The sequence below is a fragment of the Microplitis demolitor genome, chromosome 10 (genome assembly GCF_026212275.2).
Source record: "Microplitis demolitor isolate Queensland-Clemson2020A chromosome 10, iyMicDemo2.1a, whole genome shotgun sequence".
Taxonomy (NCBI): domain Eukaryota; kingdom Metazoa; phylum Arthropoda; class Insecta; order Hymenoptera; family Braconidae; genus Microplitis; species Microplitis demolitor.
The window spans coordinates 15,810,674-15,825,903 of NC_068554.1; the positions used below are offsets into that span (position 1 = coordinate 15,810,674).

Genomic DNA, 15,230 nt, shown 5'->3' on the forward strand with positions numbered 1-15,230 from the left:
AAAAATAAAGTTTTTTTCTACCCCCACACACTTTGGGATTATATATTGGCAAGTTTTGTTTATCGCTCACATTACAGATATTTCATGTATGAAAAATTTAGAGTAAAGTACAGAACATGAAAAAAAAAATGTAAATGTAAATTGAATAAATTTGTTCAGTGTACTTGTAAAACATGAACATTGTTTTTATTAAATATTTTAAAGTTATGAATTGAGAATAAAAGACTGGATATTAGAATATAAGAAACAAATGCTTTTTTTTACTATTTATTATGTAAGTTTGATGTATAATATGATAACAATAAGTAACATTCTAGATGATATAAATTTTGATTATTACTTAATAAAACAATACGATAAAATTTTGATATATTGGCCTTTCGTATCTGTAATTTTCATTCACACATTTATTCAGTCGAGCCAGTTTTTGGTTCCATTTTTTCATTCCTCCAATTATTTAATTTTTTTTGTATAAATGTATCCTAATCCCAAGTATTCATTTCACTAACAGCTATTAATTATTCTATTTATTACAGAGTATCGTTATTTGAGCAGAGAGCGAATTAAATTTATTTTTTACTGCCCGCTAAGAAAATTGTGAATTTTCAAAAAATCGGAAAGCTATTGGTTTCACCTCGATTTTCGAAAATCGAGTTCATCAGATGTCGACGTTTTGTGCTCCTAGAAAGCTATTCCGACTATTTTAAGAATGATGTCCGAGTGTATGTATATATGTATATGTGTTTGTATTGTGTGTGTGTGTGTGTGTGTGTGTGTGTGTGTGTGTGTGTGTGTGTGTGTGTGTGTGTGTGTGTGTGTGTGTGTGTGTGTGTGTGTGTGTGTGTGTGTGTGTGTGTGTGTGTGTGTACGTGAACTCTTTGTTACTTTTTAACTAATGAATCGAATGGATGGTTAAGGCGGCGATCAAAAGAGCTTGTTGGCCATCAACTTTTCTGAAAAGTTTCGATCATTTGATCAAGTAGACTCGAAAATATTTGCGAATTAAGAAAAAAATAAAATTTTTTTTTTAGTTTTTTAATGATTTCTCAGAAACGACTCAAACGATCGACTTTAAAATCTTATTAGCTCTAGTACTCAATAAAACGCGTCGATTGCCACCTCAAACATCAAAATCGGTATATTCGTTCGCGAGTTATCGTTGGAGAAAGAAATGGTGAAAAACGGTTTTTTCCAATTATTTTCGAAACGACTATCTCGATCGATTTCAAACTTTAATCAGCTTTAGAATTTGATAAAACGCGCCGATTGCCACCGTAAACATCAAAATTGATTAATTAATTCAAAAGATAATGGCATTGAAAAATTAAAAAAACAACATTTTATCTTATTTTTTCCGGATAAATCATATATAACGTACTAAAATTTGTCTGAAATCATACCAACTCATCCTTTTTATGTTTTTTTTCGATGATACAATGTCATCGAACTTGGTTTTTAGCTTAAATCATATTATCAACAAAATAATCGAAATAACGTAGTTTTTAATATTCTTCTCGGATATTTCATATTTTATTGTTTCTTACATGAGACGCGTCGATTACTTACTAAACCGTCTCAAAACGTCAATTCGTTCGAGATATCATTACAGAAAACAATAATAAAAAACGTTTTTTTCGAAAACAACGGCATACAAAAGTATTTTCGAGCTCGAAGAGCTCGAAAATGGATTCACAGCTATATTTTTCAGCTCAAGGAGCTCGAAAATAACGGGAAGTTTTGGAGCTGGCGTGCAGGGTCAACCGATAGACCGTTTATTTTTTCCTAGAATTCTCAACTTATATGTGCCATATATTTATTTTTTGAGCACATAAACATTTTTATTTCACTTTTAATGACTAATATAATAAAAAAATTCAATGGCGCGTAATGAATCATATCATTTTTTGAATCGTCTGTTAATAAGTTAATGTAGTTTTAATAGTCTACGCCTACAGCAGTATTAGATATGTTGCCCACATTGTAATATAGATTAAAAATCGGGAGCGAAAACATTCTCTATACCAGTGATCCCTGTAAACTTCAAGTACTCGATAAAATTCAATCAATCACGAATTGACAGCTTTTACTAAAAAGTCGTCGAATAAAGAAAAAAAAAATCTGCGCGTCGGTTGACCCTGCGGGCCAGCCCCAAAACTTCCCGCTGTTTTCGACCTCAAAGAGCTCGAAAACATTAGTGTAGATATATTTTCGAGCTCTTCGAGTTCGAAAATGCTATCACATGCAATTGTTTTTTTACGATCTTTTCAAGCTCTAACAAGTTACCTGTTATGCTGAAGTTTGAAAATTTAAGAATCGAAAATCATCAATGAAGCGGTTTTTAAAATTTAGTTCCTGATTACGTTTAGTAAAATAAGTGTATTGAGGCAAAAATCAATGTCGGGGATCAAAATCAAGATTTAAATAAATTTTGACTCATGTAAGAAACAACAAAATATGAAATATCCGAGAAAAATATTAAAAACTACATTTTATCGATTTTTTTGTTGATAATATGATTTAAACTAATAACCAAGTTCGATGACATTATATGATCGAAAGAAACCATAAGAAGGATGAGTTGTTATAATTTCAGACACATTTTGGTAGGTTATATTATGATTTATCCGGAAAAAATAACATAAAATGTTATTTTTTTAACTTTTCCACGCCGATATCTTTCGAACTAATTAATCGATTTTGACGTTTGAGGTAGCAATCAACGCGTTTTATTGAATTCTTGAGCTGATTAAAATTTGAAATCGATCGCGTCAGTCGTTTCGAAAATATTTAGAAAAAACCGTTTTTCACCATTTCTTTCTCCCGCGATAACTCTCGAACGAATTATCCGATTTTGATGTTTGAGGTGGCAATCGACGCGTTTTATTGAGCACTAAAGCTGATTAGATTTTGAAGTAGATCGTATAAGTCGTTTTTGAGAAATCAATAAAAAACAAAAAAAAAATTTTTTTTTTTTTCGTAATTCGCAAATATTTTCGAGTCTATTCCATCAAATAATCTGAAATTTTCAGGAAAGTTGATGGCCAACAAGCTCTTTCGATTGCCACCTCAACCATCCAAATCGATTTATTAGTTCAAAAGTTACAAAGAGTTTACACACACACACACACACACACACACACACACACACACACATACACACATACATACACACACTCGGACATCATTCTGAAAATAGTCAGAATAGCTTCCTAGGACCTCAAAACGTCGATATCTGATGAAAACTCGATTTTCGAAAATCGGGGTGAAAACAATAACTTCCCGAAATTTTTGAAAATCGTCGATTTTCTTAGCGGGAAGTTAAAAAGCCATTTTCATGGAATTTCATCAGCCCATTTGTCATACAAAATACTATAAAATCGTTTTCTCACAAAATGGATTTTCATAGACGTTTTAATGCTAACTTTGTTACCAATTATTCATTATAGACGCCAGACAAGTAAAGTACTCAAGTTATTTATAAGGGTGCTGTGTATAAGTATACATGTATTTTGGTCAATAGGTAATATCGTATAAACAATGTATCAAATATTTAATGCTTTAAAAATGTCATTACTCGAAATATTCTATACCCGTACCTAAATAAAATGTATTTTATCCTAGAGAAAGCAGCAGACATACACAGGTATAATTATGTCGCCGGATATTCCCTTACCTTATCCGCACAAATCCTTAGGATTAATATTAAAATAAGTCTAAATGGGAAAGTAATGAACGATGTAAAGTAGCCATTGACCCTTACCATAAAGATCTAATTACTGATGGTACGGTGCAAATGTCCCATTGGATCCAAAATCCCCTCCCTGAAATATTGCAGTGCATTTACACGTCGGTCCTTAAAATTTCAACATCATTGAGTTTCAAACTCTAGCCAAGTTGTCTCTGGGTATAACTGAAATTTCAAACTCCAAATTTTCATAATTGAATCATCATGAGTGATGTGAAGTGTTTAGTGTCGTCAAGCCCACAATCTGCAACTGGATTCAAACGGTGCGCCGATATTTTTGATGTTGAGCATGATGCTCAATACAAAAAACCTGAAATTGAAGAATCCAGCGAAGTGACTCCATCCAACACTTCTTTGCCAACATGTGGACTGGACGGTAATTTAAACTTTCGTCCAGTGAACGTTCAACGAGTTAAAACGACCATTAGTGTCAACATAAAGACAAAAATGGTGCCCAAGAAGAAGATGGTTCGGATGCCTCAACCAGTCGTTGCCGAGAAGGAAGTAGAACTGATCACTGTTCCCAAGCAAGTGAAGCCAGATCTTCAGCGGAGACGATTGCGAGTGATGCAGCCAGTTTCCAAAAGCCACGAGATGTCTGGGCTTTGTTCCATCATGTGAAGAAACGACGTGCACAGATATCGTGTTAATTTGTAAATATCTTTTTTTACATATATATTTTTTTCACGTGTGTGCGTGTGTTCGGGTGTGTGTGTGTACGTGTGTGCAAATATGTGCGTACATGTGTTCAGATGTTCGTGAGTGTGTGTGCGAATGTGTGAGTATGTGTCCACGTGTTCGAGTGTGTGCGTGTGCGTTTTTACTTTGATTTAATTTAGTTGTTTTTTTTTTTAATAATATTTTCAAAATTTTTCTCCAGAGTGAATTTCACTCTGGAGTGCCATGTGCCAGGGCAGCAATGGTTACTGTTTTTTTCTCTGTGTGTAAAATCACATTCTGGAAAGCTTGCTTGTTTCTCACGTATAAGGTAAATGTCCCAATACTGGAACGATGAAGGGTATATGACTGATTTTTATCGTTTTAAAAATATTCAAATAAATTATAAACCAAAATAATTTATTATATCATATAGAATAGACATTTACCAATTCAAAAATAATCAAATTAGTTCATTTTTCTTAAATTTAATATAAAAAAAAATTTTTTTTGTATGACACCCAAAAGACCCAATACCGGAACGCTGAAATAGCCGTGTCCCAATACGGGAATTCGGTTGTCCTAATACCGGAACAGTAAATAAAATAAGTTATTTTTTGCATTTATTCATGGTGAAAATATTAATAATTATTAAATTATATTAATGTAAAATGAGTATGAATGTAGCAAGCGTCAGAGAACTTTAAAATTATAAATAAATAAGATAAATAATTAAAAAAATAATATTTACAAAAAAAGCACTATTAATTTCAAAATTTTTTGAATTTGCATTTTTTAAAATTTTATATTATTAATTATTTACTCGATTTATTAATAATTTTGGATTTGTCTGATGTCTGCTATATCACACCCATAATGTAAAATGTATTTAAAATTTTAAAATGATTGAATATTTAATGAAAATAAATATTTTGAACTAAAGAATAGAAACAAAATAAATCATTTGACGTTATACTAGAAAAATAATTGAAAGAAAAAAGTAAAAACAAAAATTAATTTTGTATGATTTAAATTAGAGTTTATCTATACTTAATATATTTCGCATAACAATTATACATACTGCATTAAATATTAGGGCTCCAGTAATAATTAATGTTGTACTCGATTTAGCCAGTCAATAAAACTCACTGTTAATGTCTATCGATAACATTAATATGATTGGCTGTTCCGGTACTGGGCACGGGTTCATTTTGGTGTACCAATAGACGAACAGTCAAATTAATATAATAATACTATTTTTTTCATATTTTTAATATGTTTTCTTGAATTTTATGTCATTTAAGATGCATATACAAAAAAAAAATTATTGAAAAGTAATTCTATGCATTTTCTATAAGCTTAAGACCATTGACTGATTTCTTAGCAAAACCATTAAGAGACATGAAAAAGTCATGAATCCGAGACTATTGCTCTAATTTACATTTTTTTTTTTTATATTTTAATTATTTTCTAAAATCTATTTTATATCTTATTTTTTAACTGAAAGATTAAGGTTTCAAATAAAGAAAGTTTTATTTAGTTTCATCGCGTACGAGTTGAAATATAATATAATGATTATCAAATCGTTCCGGTATTGGGTCTTGTTCCGGTATAGGGACATTTACCTTACGAGTCCAATTTTCTCGATCTGTTGATTCAAGCGCTGTCCGATGATAAAAGCAATATACGCTTCTGTAGTCACTTTGATCTTAGTAATTGTCCTTTTTGGATAACATAAATATAATGACTCTAATCAACTCAGCTTGTGTTTCATCGGTTATCGAACAAAATCTAACTAAAAAGATTCAAAGTGTATAGTTATCATGAGTTTAAAAAGAATGAAAAAAGGGTACTTGCAAAAAGTATGTGGGCAAGAAGTATAAGTTCTTTGATATTACTAGGAACGTTGTTTAATTAAGGAAGTGATATGAGCAAAATTGTGAAATAAAGGTTAACTGAGTTCAAAACTTACTTTTAAAAACGAAATTTGGACTTATTTTTTGACAGGGAAGTTGGCTTGGATGTTGCGGTTCAAAAGCTATTTCATTTCATCAAAATCTGACGTAAGAGTATAAGAATAATCATTTTTCTTGTTTCGAAGAATAGATCGCTATTTGTAATTAAATTGAGTTTTTCTTTTTAAAAATTATTAAGCTGAGCTACATTTTTTCACGTGAAAATCATATTGATATTACAAAATTGAGTTTAAAATTCGCTATTCATGCCTTCATACGTCCAAAGACACACATATACACACAATAAATTTGTATGCAAACACATATGCTTTAATCTAAATATGTATTCTCTGCGCACACAAACATATACGAGCTCATTCACGCTTACTGGAATTCAAATAAATTTTTATTAGCAATTCATTTGTTGATTGGTATTGTTGAATGTCAATATACTTTGAAACCATTTTTCGCAAATTTATTATGTTCGCATCTTGAATGTCTTCCTTACATTATACATCACAATCATTTCTATTTATCCGATTTAATGTTTTTATGAACGATTATTATATTCTTGTCCAGATAAGTTATGCAGTTATCTTGCAGCCAAGATGAGTTACATTAAGTACCTCACAACAAGTCGTAACTTTGCTGAGGGTTGATACTAAAAAAAGAAAGTAAATTAATTTTTTAAAAGTACATAATTTTCTACACGGAAAGAAAATTTCACTAAAATCTACGATGTTAACATCGTAATCGTGGACTAGACTTTTATTGGCGTCAATTTTTAAATGTCATTTCAAAATTTAATATAGTCTTTGTTAAAATTACGATGTTAAATAGTGAAGAATAAAATCTACATCAGAATTTTTATAAAGACTATAGTAAATTTTGAAATACGACATTTAAAAATTTACGCCAATGAAAGTCTAGTCCACGATTACGATGTTAATTTCGTAAATTTTAGTGGAATTTTCTTTCCGTGTACACGGAGAGAAAATTATAGTAACAGTTACAATATATTATGGGAATGGTTCCCATACTGCATGGTAACTGGTTTTTTTGAAATGTTGATTATAGGAACGGCACCCACATATATTATGGTAACCATTCCTATAATTATGGATATAATTCCCATACGGTATCGGAATAGTTCCTATGCAATTATGGTAATCGTTACTATGTACGTATGGTAATGGTTACTATAATATTATGGGAATGGTTACCATAATATTATGGGAATAGTTACCATAATATTATGGGAATGGTTACCATAATATTATAGGAACTGTTACAATGTGGTTATAGGATTGGTTCCTATTTGCTTATGGGAACTATTCCTATGAGTATGGTAATCATTACCATGATTCTTCCATATGCGATATGGGAACTGTTACCATAATGATAGGAATTGTTACTATATTTATGGAAACCTTCCCAAAAAGTATGGGTCTATATCCTATAATCCCAAGTAATCATTACCATAACGGTATGGGATGATATTTCATAAACGTACTAGGAACAGTTCCTTTAATTTTTTCTCCGTGTAGTAGGAATTCTCTTAGTATTTCCGTAAAATAAGTACTCAATTTTTTCAACTTCTCGCTATGATATATCCATACTATAGTCGATGATCCTTGAAAAATTTGGGAATTTTTACGCCGATTAGCGAAAATCGACTTTCCATCAGTTGTCGACTTTTCGATGTCATATAGGCAGCTATTTTGGGTATTTTTCGAATGATATCCGAGTGTTTGTATGGGTATCTGTGTGTGTGTGTGTGTAAATTTTCTATACCTTTTTAGTCAATCGATCGATTTAGATCGTTCTTGCCACAATCGAAAGAGCTTATCAGCCGTTGAATTTCCTGTTGATTTGTGATTATTCGATCATATGGACCGAAGAAGAGAGGGATTTAATTCGCTGTTGACTGCAGTATCACTATTGATATTTTAACAATATTTTGTAAATATTTCACTTATTTTTATTAAAAAAATTAAAAATTATAGCGATCTATGTACATTTATTGTTATTTTTTTTTAAACCTTAACAGTTTATTTCTATCCGTTTCTTAATACAAATTATTAACTGAAAGATTGTTCTATAGTAGATTTCACGTTCTCATGTAAGTTGAATCAATTTGAAATGTAAAATAAAATCGGTCTGTCGGTTGACCCTGCGGGCCAGCCCCAAAACTTCCCGCCTATTTCGAGCTCCTTGAGCTCAGAAAATTGTTGTAGATACATTTTCTCTTCGAGCTCGAAAATACTTTTGTATGCCTTTGTTTTCGAAAGAAAACGTTTTTTACGATTTTTTTTCAAACGATATCTCTCGAACGAATAAACCGATTAAGACGTTCAAGGCAACAATCGACATGTTTTATTGAGTTCTATAACTGATCAGATTTTTGAATTGATTCATCAAGTCGTTTTTGAAATACTTTCAAAATACTAAAAAAAAAAATTTGGAATTAATCGGGTCAGTCATTTCGAAAATATTTGGAAAAAACCATTATCCACCATTTCTTTCTCCCGCGATATCTCTCGAACGAATTATCTGATTTTGATGTTTGAGGTGACAATCGACTCGTTTTATTGAGTACTAGAGCTGATTAGATTTTGAAGTCGATCGTATGAGTCGCTTCTGAGAAATCAATAAAAAACTAAAAAAAAATTTTTTTTTTTTCGTAATTCGCAAATATTTTCGAGTCTATTCGATCAAATGATCTGAAATTTTTAGGAAAGTTGACGGCCAACAAACTCTTTCGATTGCCACCTCAACCATCCAAATCGATTTATTAGTTAAAAAGTTACAAAGAGTTTACACACACACACACACACACACACACACACACACACACACACACACACCCACACACACACACACACACACACACACACACACACACACTCGGACATCATTCTGAAAATAGTCAGAATAGCTTCCTAGGACCTCAAAACGTCGACATCTGATGAAAACTCGATTTTCAAAAATCGGGGTGAAAACAATAACTTCCCGAAATTTTTGAAAATCGTCGATTTTCTTAGCGGGAAGTTAAAAAAAAAAAAAACAAATAACTGACAGCCAGTCAATTAAAGTCACTAACTTAACGAACCCAATTCATCTGGGCACCTACATTATATTTATTAAACTTTTATCCTTCATTGTTTAGACAATAAATTTTTGAATTCGTCGTGAGTTGAATGATGAAGTTCTTTGTTGTGTTATCGTTAATCAGTATCACTGATATCGTCAAGTCCCAGGCTGTAAGTACACTTTCTAATAATTAATTTAATATAATTTTAAGTTCAGTAGCTGAAGGAGTTCCCATTGAGTTTTGATATTTTATTTGATTCTATACATTGAAGGACGAAGGCGAAATTTTGGTTTATGGTCCAGATACTTCAGTATATTATCCAGAGATTCTACGCGATAATATTAAAGTTTATATGATTAGAAATGTAAGTTTGCTATTAATTATTTTTACCGTCGCAGATCTAATAAAATGTTACTTGTTATAGAAATTCGATAAAAATTGATGATTAGTACTGATCAATCTGCATAAATTTAATCAGATCTCTATTGATGTCTTTCTAAAATATTCAAAGACTTGCTGAGATCAGTAAAAATCTTTTTAGCACCATAGATCTCAAATTAACGAAGATTTGAGATCGTCGACGATCTTTAAAAACTGCCATAAGTCTAAAATCATTTATGACCTACCGAAATCATCGGAAACCTCTAAACATCTGTACCGAACTTTAGTTTTACGTTGATCTTCAATAGGTTTACGAAAATTTGATTTTCCCAAAAATTAGATCCCCGTTACTACTAACAGATATACTGAGATCAAGATGGATCTCGTAGTTGCCGGGGATATTCTATCAGTAAGAGATCTACGACAATTAGTGGAAATTCACGGAAACTACTGGAGAGATCTAGCGACCTCTGTAGACTTAAAAAGACAAATTAATGTTTATTGCTTACTGATCTGTATAAATCTAACTAGATCTCTATTGATCTCATTGCGAAATCTTTCAAGATCTCCTGAGATCAATAGAGATATTTTAGACCACCATAGATCTAAAATCATAAAAGATTCGAGATCATCGGCGATCTTCTGAGATCACAAGTCTAAACTTTTTGAAGATTTTCCAATGATATCAGAAATTTAAGATCTATTCCAAATTTAAGATTTTCATAGATCTACGCAGTAGCCAATCTACATAGATCTAAATTATTTTTTTTTTGTCAAAGCAAATGGTAGTTTATTTTCATAACAAATAAAAATGTATTAAATAAACATGAACGTTTAAATTTTCTTAAAGATCTGTTAACTATCATTTTATAACAGACTAATTTTGTTTGCATGTCAATTTTTTTCATTAATAATACTTACTTGCAGATACAATTCATCCTAAGTTATTATTGATGTATCACGTTATGAATTATGAATATGAACGAGATCAAAAATTTTTAGAACGAGCGACAAAAGTGATTAGAACGATAAATTCATATTCAAAGGCTACCAATTCAAATCCACATGTTGAAGTCTTATTGTCTGGAGTCGTATTAATGAATGTAAATAAATTTTCTTTATGTAAATAAACTACACGGAGTAAAAAATATTGTTCTGAGAAGTATACTGTATAGTTACAGTAACAATACGTAATAGTTATCTACTAGATTGTTACTGCAACGATCTACTGTATCGTTCTGTCAATAATACGGTAGATAGCTCTGAGATCTATACCGTATCGTTTTGAGCCCTATCTGACACACGTTTTAAAATCTTTATCATTAATAAATAAATGATTAATAAATAATTTTGATTAAATAAAATAATTAATAAAACTGATTTATCATTTGCTGTCTAATTAAATTTAAAATATAAATATAAATATATCTTTTGATTTTTGAGGATATATATATACATATATATATATATATATATATATATATATATATATATATAAATATAATATACATTTAATTGATTAAATTGATATAAATTGATTTTTACATAATTTTCACAATTGAAATATATAGCAGTTTTATTAGATTGATCATTAGGTAAATAATCAGTAAGGTTACAGATAGTTAACAAATTAAAAAAAAAATGAACTCGAATTCTTATATTCGAAAATAGGCGCCAAAATGAATGTTTATTTAGGTTAGACGGTGGCGTGTGAGATGATGATTACAGAAAGTCGAATAGGACTCATAACTATCTAATGAATAGTTACAGGAACGATACGATATATTTACCATAAGTATACGCATCATTGTGGTAACAATCTACGAGTTGCTATACTTTAGATCATTCGAAGAACAATATTTTTTTTTCCGTGTACGCTCTGTAAAAAGTCAATGTAGGAATCGAGATTGATCGACTGAAAGTCATTGAACTTATTGATTCTTTTGAATTTATTGGATAATCTACAGAGAAAAGTAGGCAGTCTTATAGGAATCAATGGGAAATTTTCTTTTTCAATAACCCTCAATAGAAATCCAGATGGAACGTTATGGGATCCTATAGGAATCCATAAGAATCTATGGCCAAATACACCATAGAAATCCCAATTGATTTCTAGCTAGATTTTTATAGGTCATTTTAACACGAAGGTCTACTGAAAAATAGCAGAAATTTATGGAAGCCAAAAGGAATTTATAAAAAAAAATATGGATTCTTATTGAAATTCATGAGTATTATTGTTCGGTACTTCCTACATTTCTGAAATAGGGAACCATAGCTATATATAGAGTTCATAGAATCTAGTGTGTCTCTAGTGAAATCTATGAAAATCCTATACGAATCCATCCAATTACAACAGATCTAATAGAGTTTTATAGAAACTCATTGTAATTCATTGAATTCGATATGAATTGAAATTAATTCGAATAGAAGTCCATACATTGTCTGATTAAAAACTCCGATTGAAACCGAATAATTTCAGTTAGAAGTTTATTAGAATTTGATTGAATTTAATAGTCTCCAATCTTTGCCTATCAGATTCAATCAGAATTAATCGGTTTTAATTACCCTAGCAGTATTTTTAAGGTAGTCTTCCGTGAATCAGTATTTTAAAAGTCTTCATCAAGTCTGTATTTTTAACAGTGAATAAGGAATTTAATGCCGCCCACTTAATGCCCGATAGAATTTTACCTAGTGATACAATTGTTAGTTTGTAGCTCATTAAATTTAAATAAGGACCGTTGGGTTTGCAATCGGTCCTGCGTTTGAGCTTGGAATGATTCGGAGAAAAATAAACCTAATATCTCTAGCAATTTTGCAGCAACTCTAGCCTGAAATTATTATAAAGACCGTACATAGCTTCCACTATCAAAAAAATTCATATGGGAATCCAGCCTATATTCCTATGTGGGTTCCCACATAGTATTTCCAGATGGATTCCCATGTGGTTTTTTGTAGGAACCCAGCATAGATCTCAGTATAGATGCTCACATATGTTCCTATGGAAATTCACACCATGCAAAATTCATATAAGAATCTAGTATGGAGTTACATGTGGATTTTTACGAAGATTTCCCATGGGAATCTGCACCAAATAAAAATCTATGTGGGAATCTTGTATGGATTAGGAATTAGGAAAATTATGAAAAAACTTCACGTTACTAAAACAAATACCATAAAAAGTGTAAATGTTTTAATAAATTTTTTTAAAGTTAATGTCATTGTATAATTCCTAATCTAGTGTTTTATTAGAATCTTTTGTGATTTCTTTATAGAAATAATCCTCCTTGAGTTGATTAATAAATCATTAATTCTCTACAAGAACTGATATAAGGAACACTGATTAATCAATTATTTATCAAAAATTATCCTGCCAGTAGAATAATAATCTGTTCTTTTATTCATTTCTGCTTATCAATAGATGAGCATAGAAATCCAGAAACTCTGATTCTATAGGAATTGCTCACGTAGAAACCTAGATTCCTATATGAATTACCCATAAAATAATCCATAGGTCCTAGTTCCTGAATAGGAATTAAGGTACCCACTGTTTCCTATCGAGGTTTTCCACAGGGAAATTCGGGTACCTGCAATTTCCTATGAGGATTTGCCATATGAGAATCTAGATACCCATGGTTTCTTTCACGGATTATTATCTTAGTTATTGGCGTAACTAGAAGGGTAAGTTACTCATAATCTGTCATCCATGATGTGTTAGCACTCGTCTTCGGTGTGCAGTATGCAGTCGCTTCGCTCGTGCCTGCGCACCTACGACTTGTGCTAACCAGATCGCGCTGACATTATGATTTAACCTACATATTGCGCCCATAATTTCGTTCATCTCATGTGCGCTATTTATGTTTTATTAATAGCCAAAAATTCGAAGACTAAATGTAGTTGTTTAATGACATGGTGAAAAAAAAACTTATAATATTAAGAAATGACAAAATTATAGGGATGTTGATTTAATTTAACGGGAATTCAAATTTAATGTTAAGGTTTTAACTCCACTTTAAGAACATTTGGCATTATAATCTTGGCTGCTCAATGGGTAATGACAGGGAGTTGTAATTACCCGATATTCAGTTAGAGCCCAAAAGATGGTAACGTTTATTTTCATTACGTCACAATGGCCGGGATAGTAGACATCTTTATTGCGTTTTGGAAAATAATTTTTCACTTGTCAGTAAACGGCCATTTAGGGTTCGGATTTTAAGCATGATAAAACGTGAATAGCACGCATTAGTTGAATAAAAATACATACAATTCTATACTATTTCTTGTAGATTCTTATGGAAATCCATACGATTTTACAAAAATTCAAGTGAAAATGCTGTAAGCATTATTAGGACCTCCATGAATTCAAAATTAAAATTTGAAAGGTTAGCAGCAATTAATTTTTTAGAAAGTTAAAAATAGAAATGCAAAAATCTGGTAAAAGTTCATCGCCGTACAAGTGAGAAGTAGTTAACCAATTAGCTGAAATTTTCTTTTTGTTGATGATTTATTTTTTCAATGGCACTAGTCATTTTGCGGAGGAAAACTATTGATTCTATTGACAAAAATTTATTGAGAGTATTAATATGTATTTTAGGTTGAAACTGATCGACGAGAATGGATACAAATGTACTCAGCAATGTGAGAATTAAGAAATATCACTCGTTGGGTAAAAAATAATGAACAGCAGTTTGAAGATCTACTCTATGATTTATTTATTTATACTGTTCCGTAAGTTATATTTAGAAGTACTCAAGCTTCAATAATTCAGATCCTATTTGATCTAATTTTTTGAATCCTAAATCTTACTTCGTAATAAACGCATGTAAATTTATTCGGCAGTAGATTTTATAACTGAAAATTCTTTTTTTTTTAAATTGGTCTCAATATAATTCAAAATTTAGGTCTCCGTGGATTTAAATTATTTAGCTCCAAATATTATCATATTTCAGGCGATTCCTGTGTGATGACAAAACAGAACTTTTACATTCAATTCCAAGTCACTTGGTACCGAGCTTATCAGAAGGAATAGTTTGTTCGTCAAAGTCCGGCGCCGTTATCGGTAAGGAGATTGAAGATGGCCACCCGGCCTATGCGATGGAGATCTCATACATGTATGTATATTCCTATTTAACCACGTTTCTTTCCAACTGGATCCTTATCAAGAATCTAGAACTATTTAATAGTATCTTATACATCATGTAATATCGGTATTAAAAACGATGCCACAAGATTCATCTGCAAGTCACTACATACATGCCAAAAAATCATCATAAATTGCAATAGATCATCCATATCTATTATATAAAAATTTTTGATGATTTTTTGCCATATATCTGTGATGTACTAGTAACTTTCCCTAATAATCAATGGAATAATAATTAATTATTAACAATTATATAAG

At 30.9% G+C, this 15,230-nt stretch overlaps 1 long non-coding RNA gene across 1 annotated transcript; it reads left to right on the forward strand.

Annotated features, from left to right (window-relative positions):
- Window positions 1-1,969: 1,969 nt before the first annotated feature.
- Window positions 1,970-15,230, forward strand: LOC106693265 (uncharacterized). The gene is made up of 7 exons (XR_008404427.1): window positions 1,970-2,603; window positions 3,447-4,398; window positions 6,937-7,031; window positions 9,527-9,815; window positions 10,760-10,935; window positions 14,424-14,557; window positions 14,779-15,230. It is a non-coding gene; the product is annotated as an uncharacterized LOC106693265 (long non-coding RNA).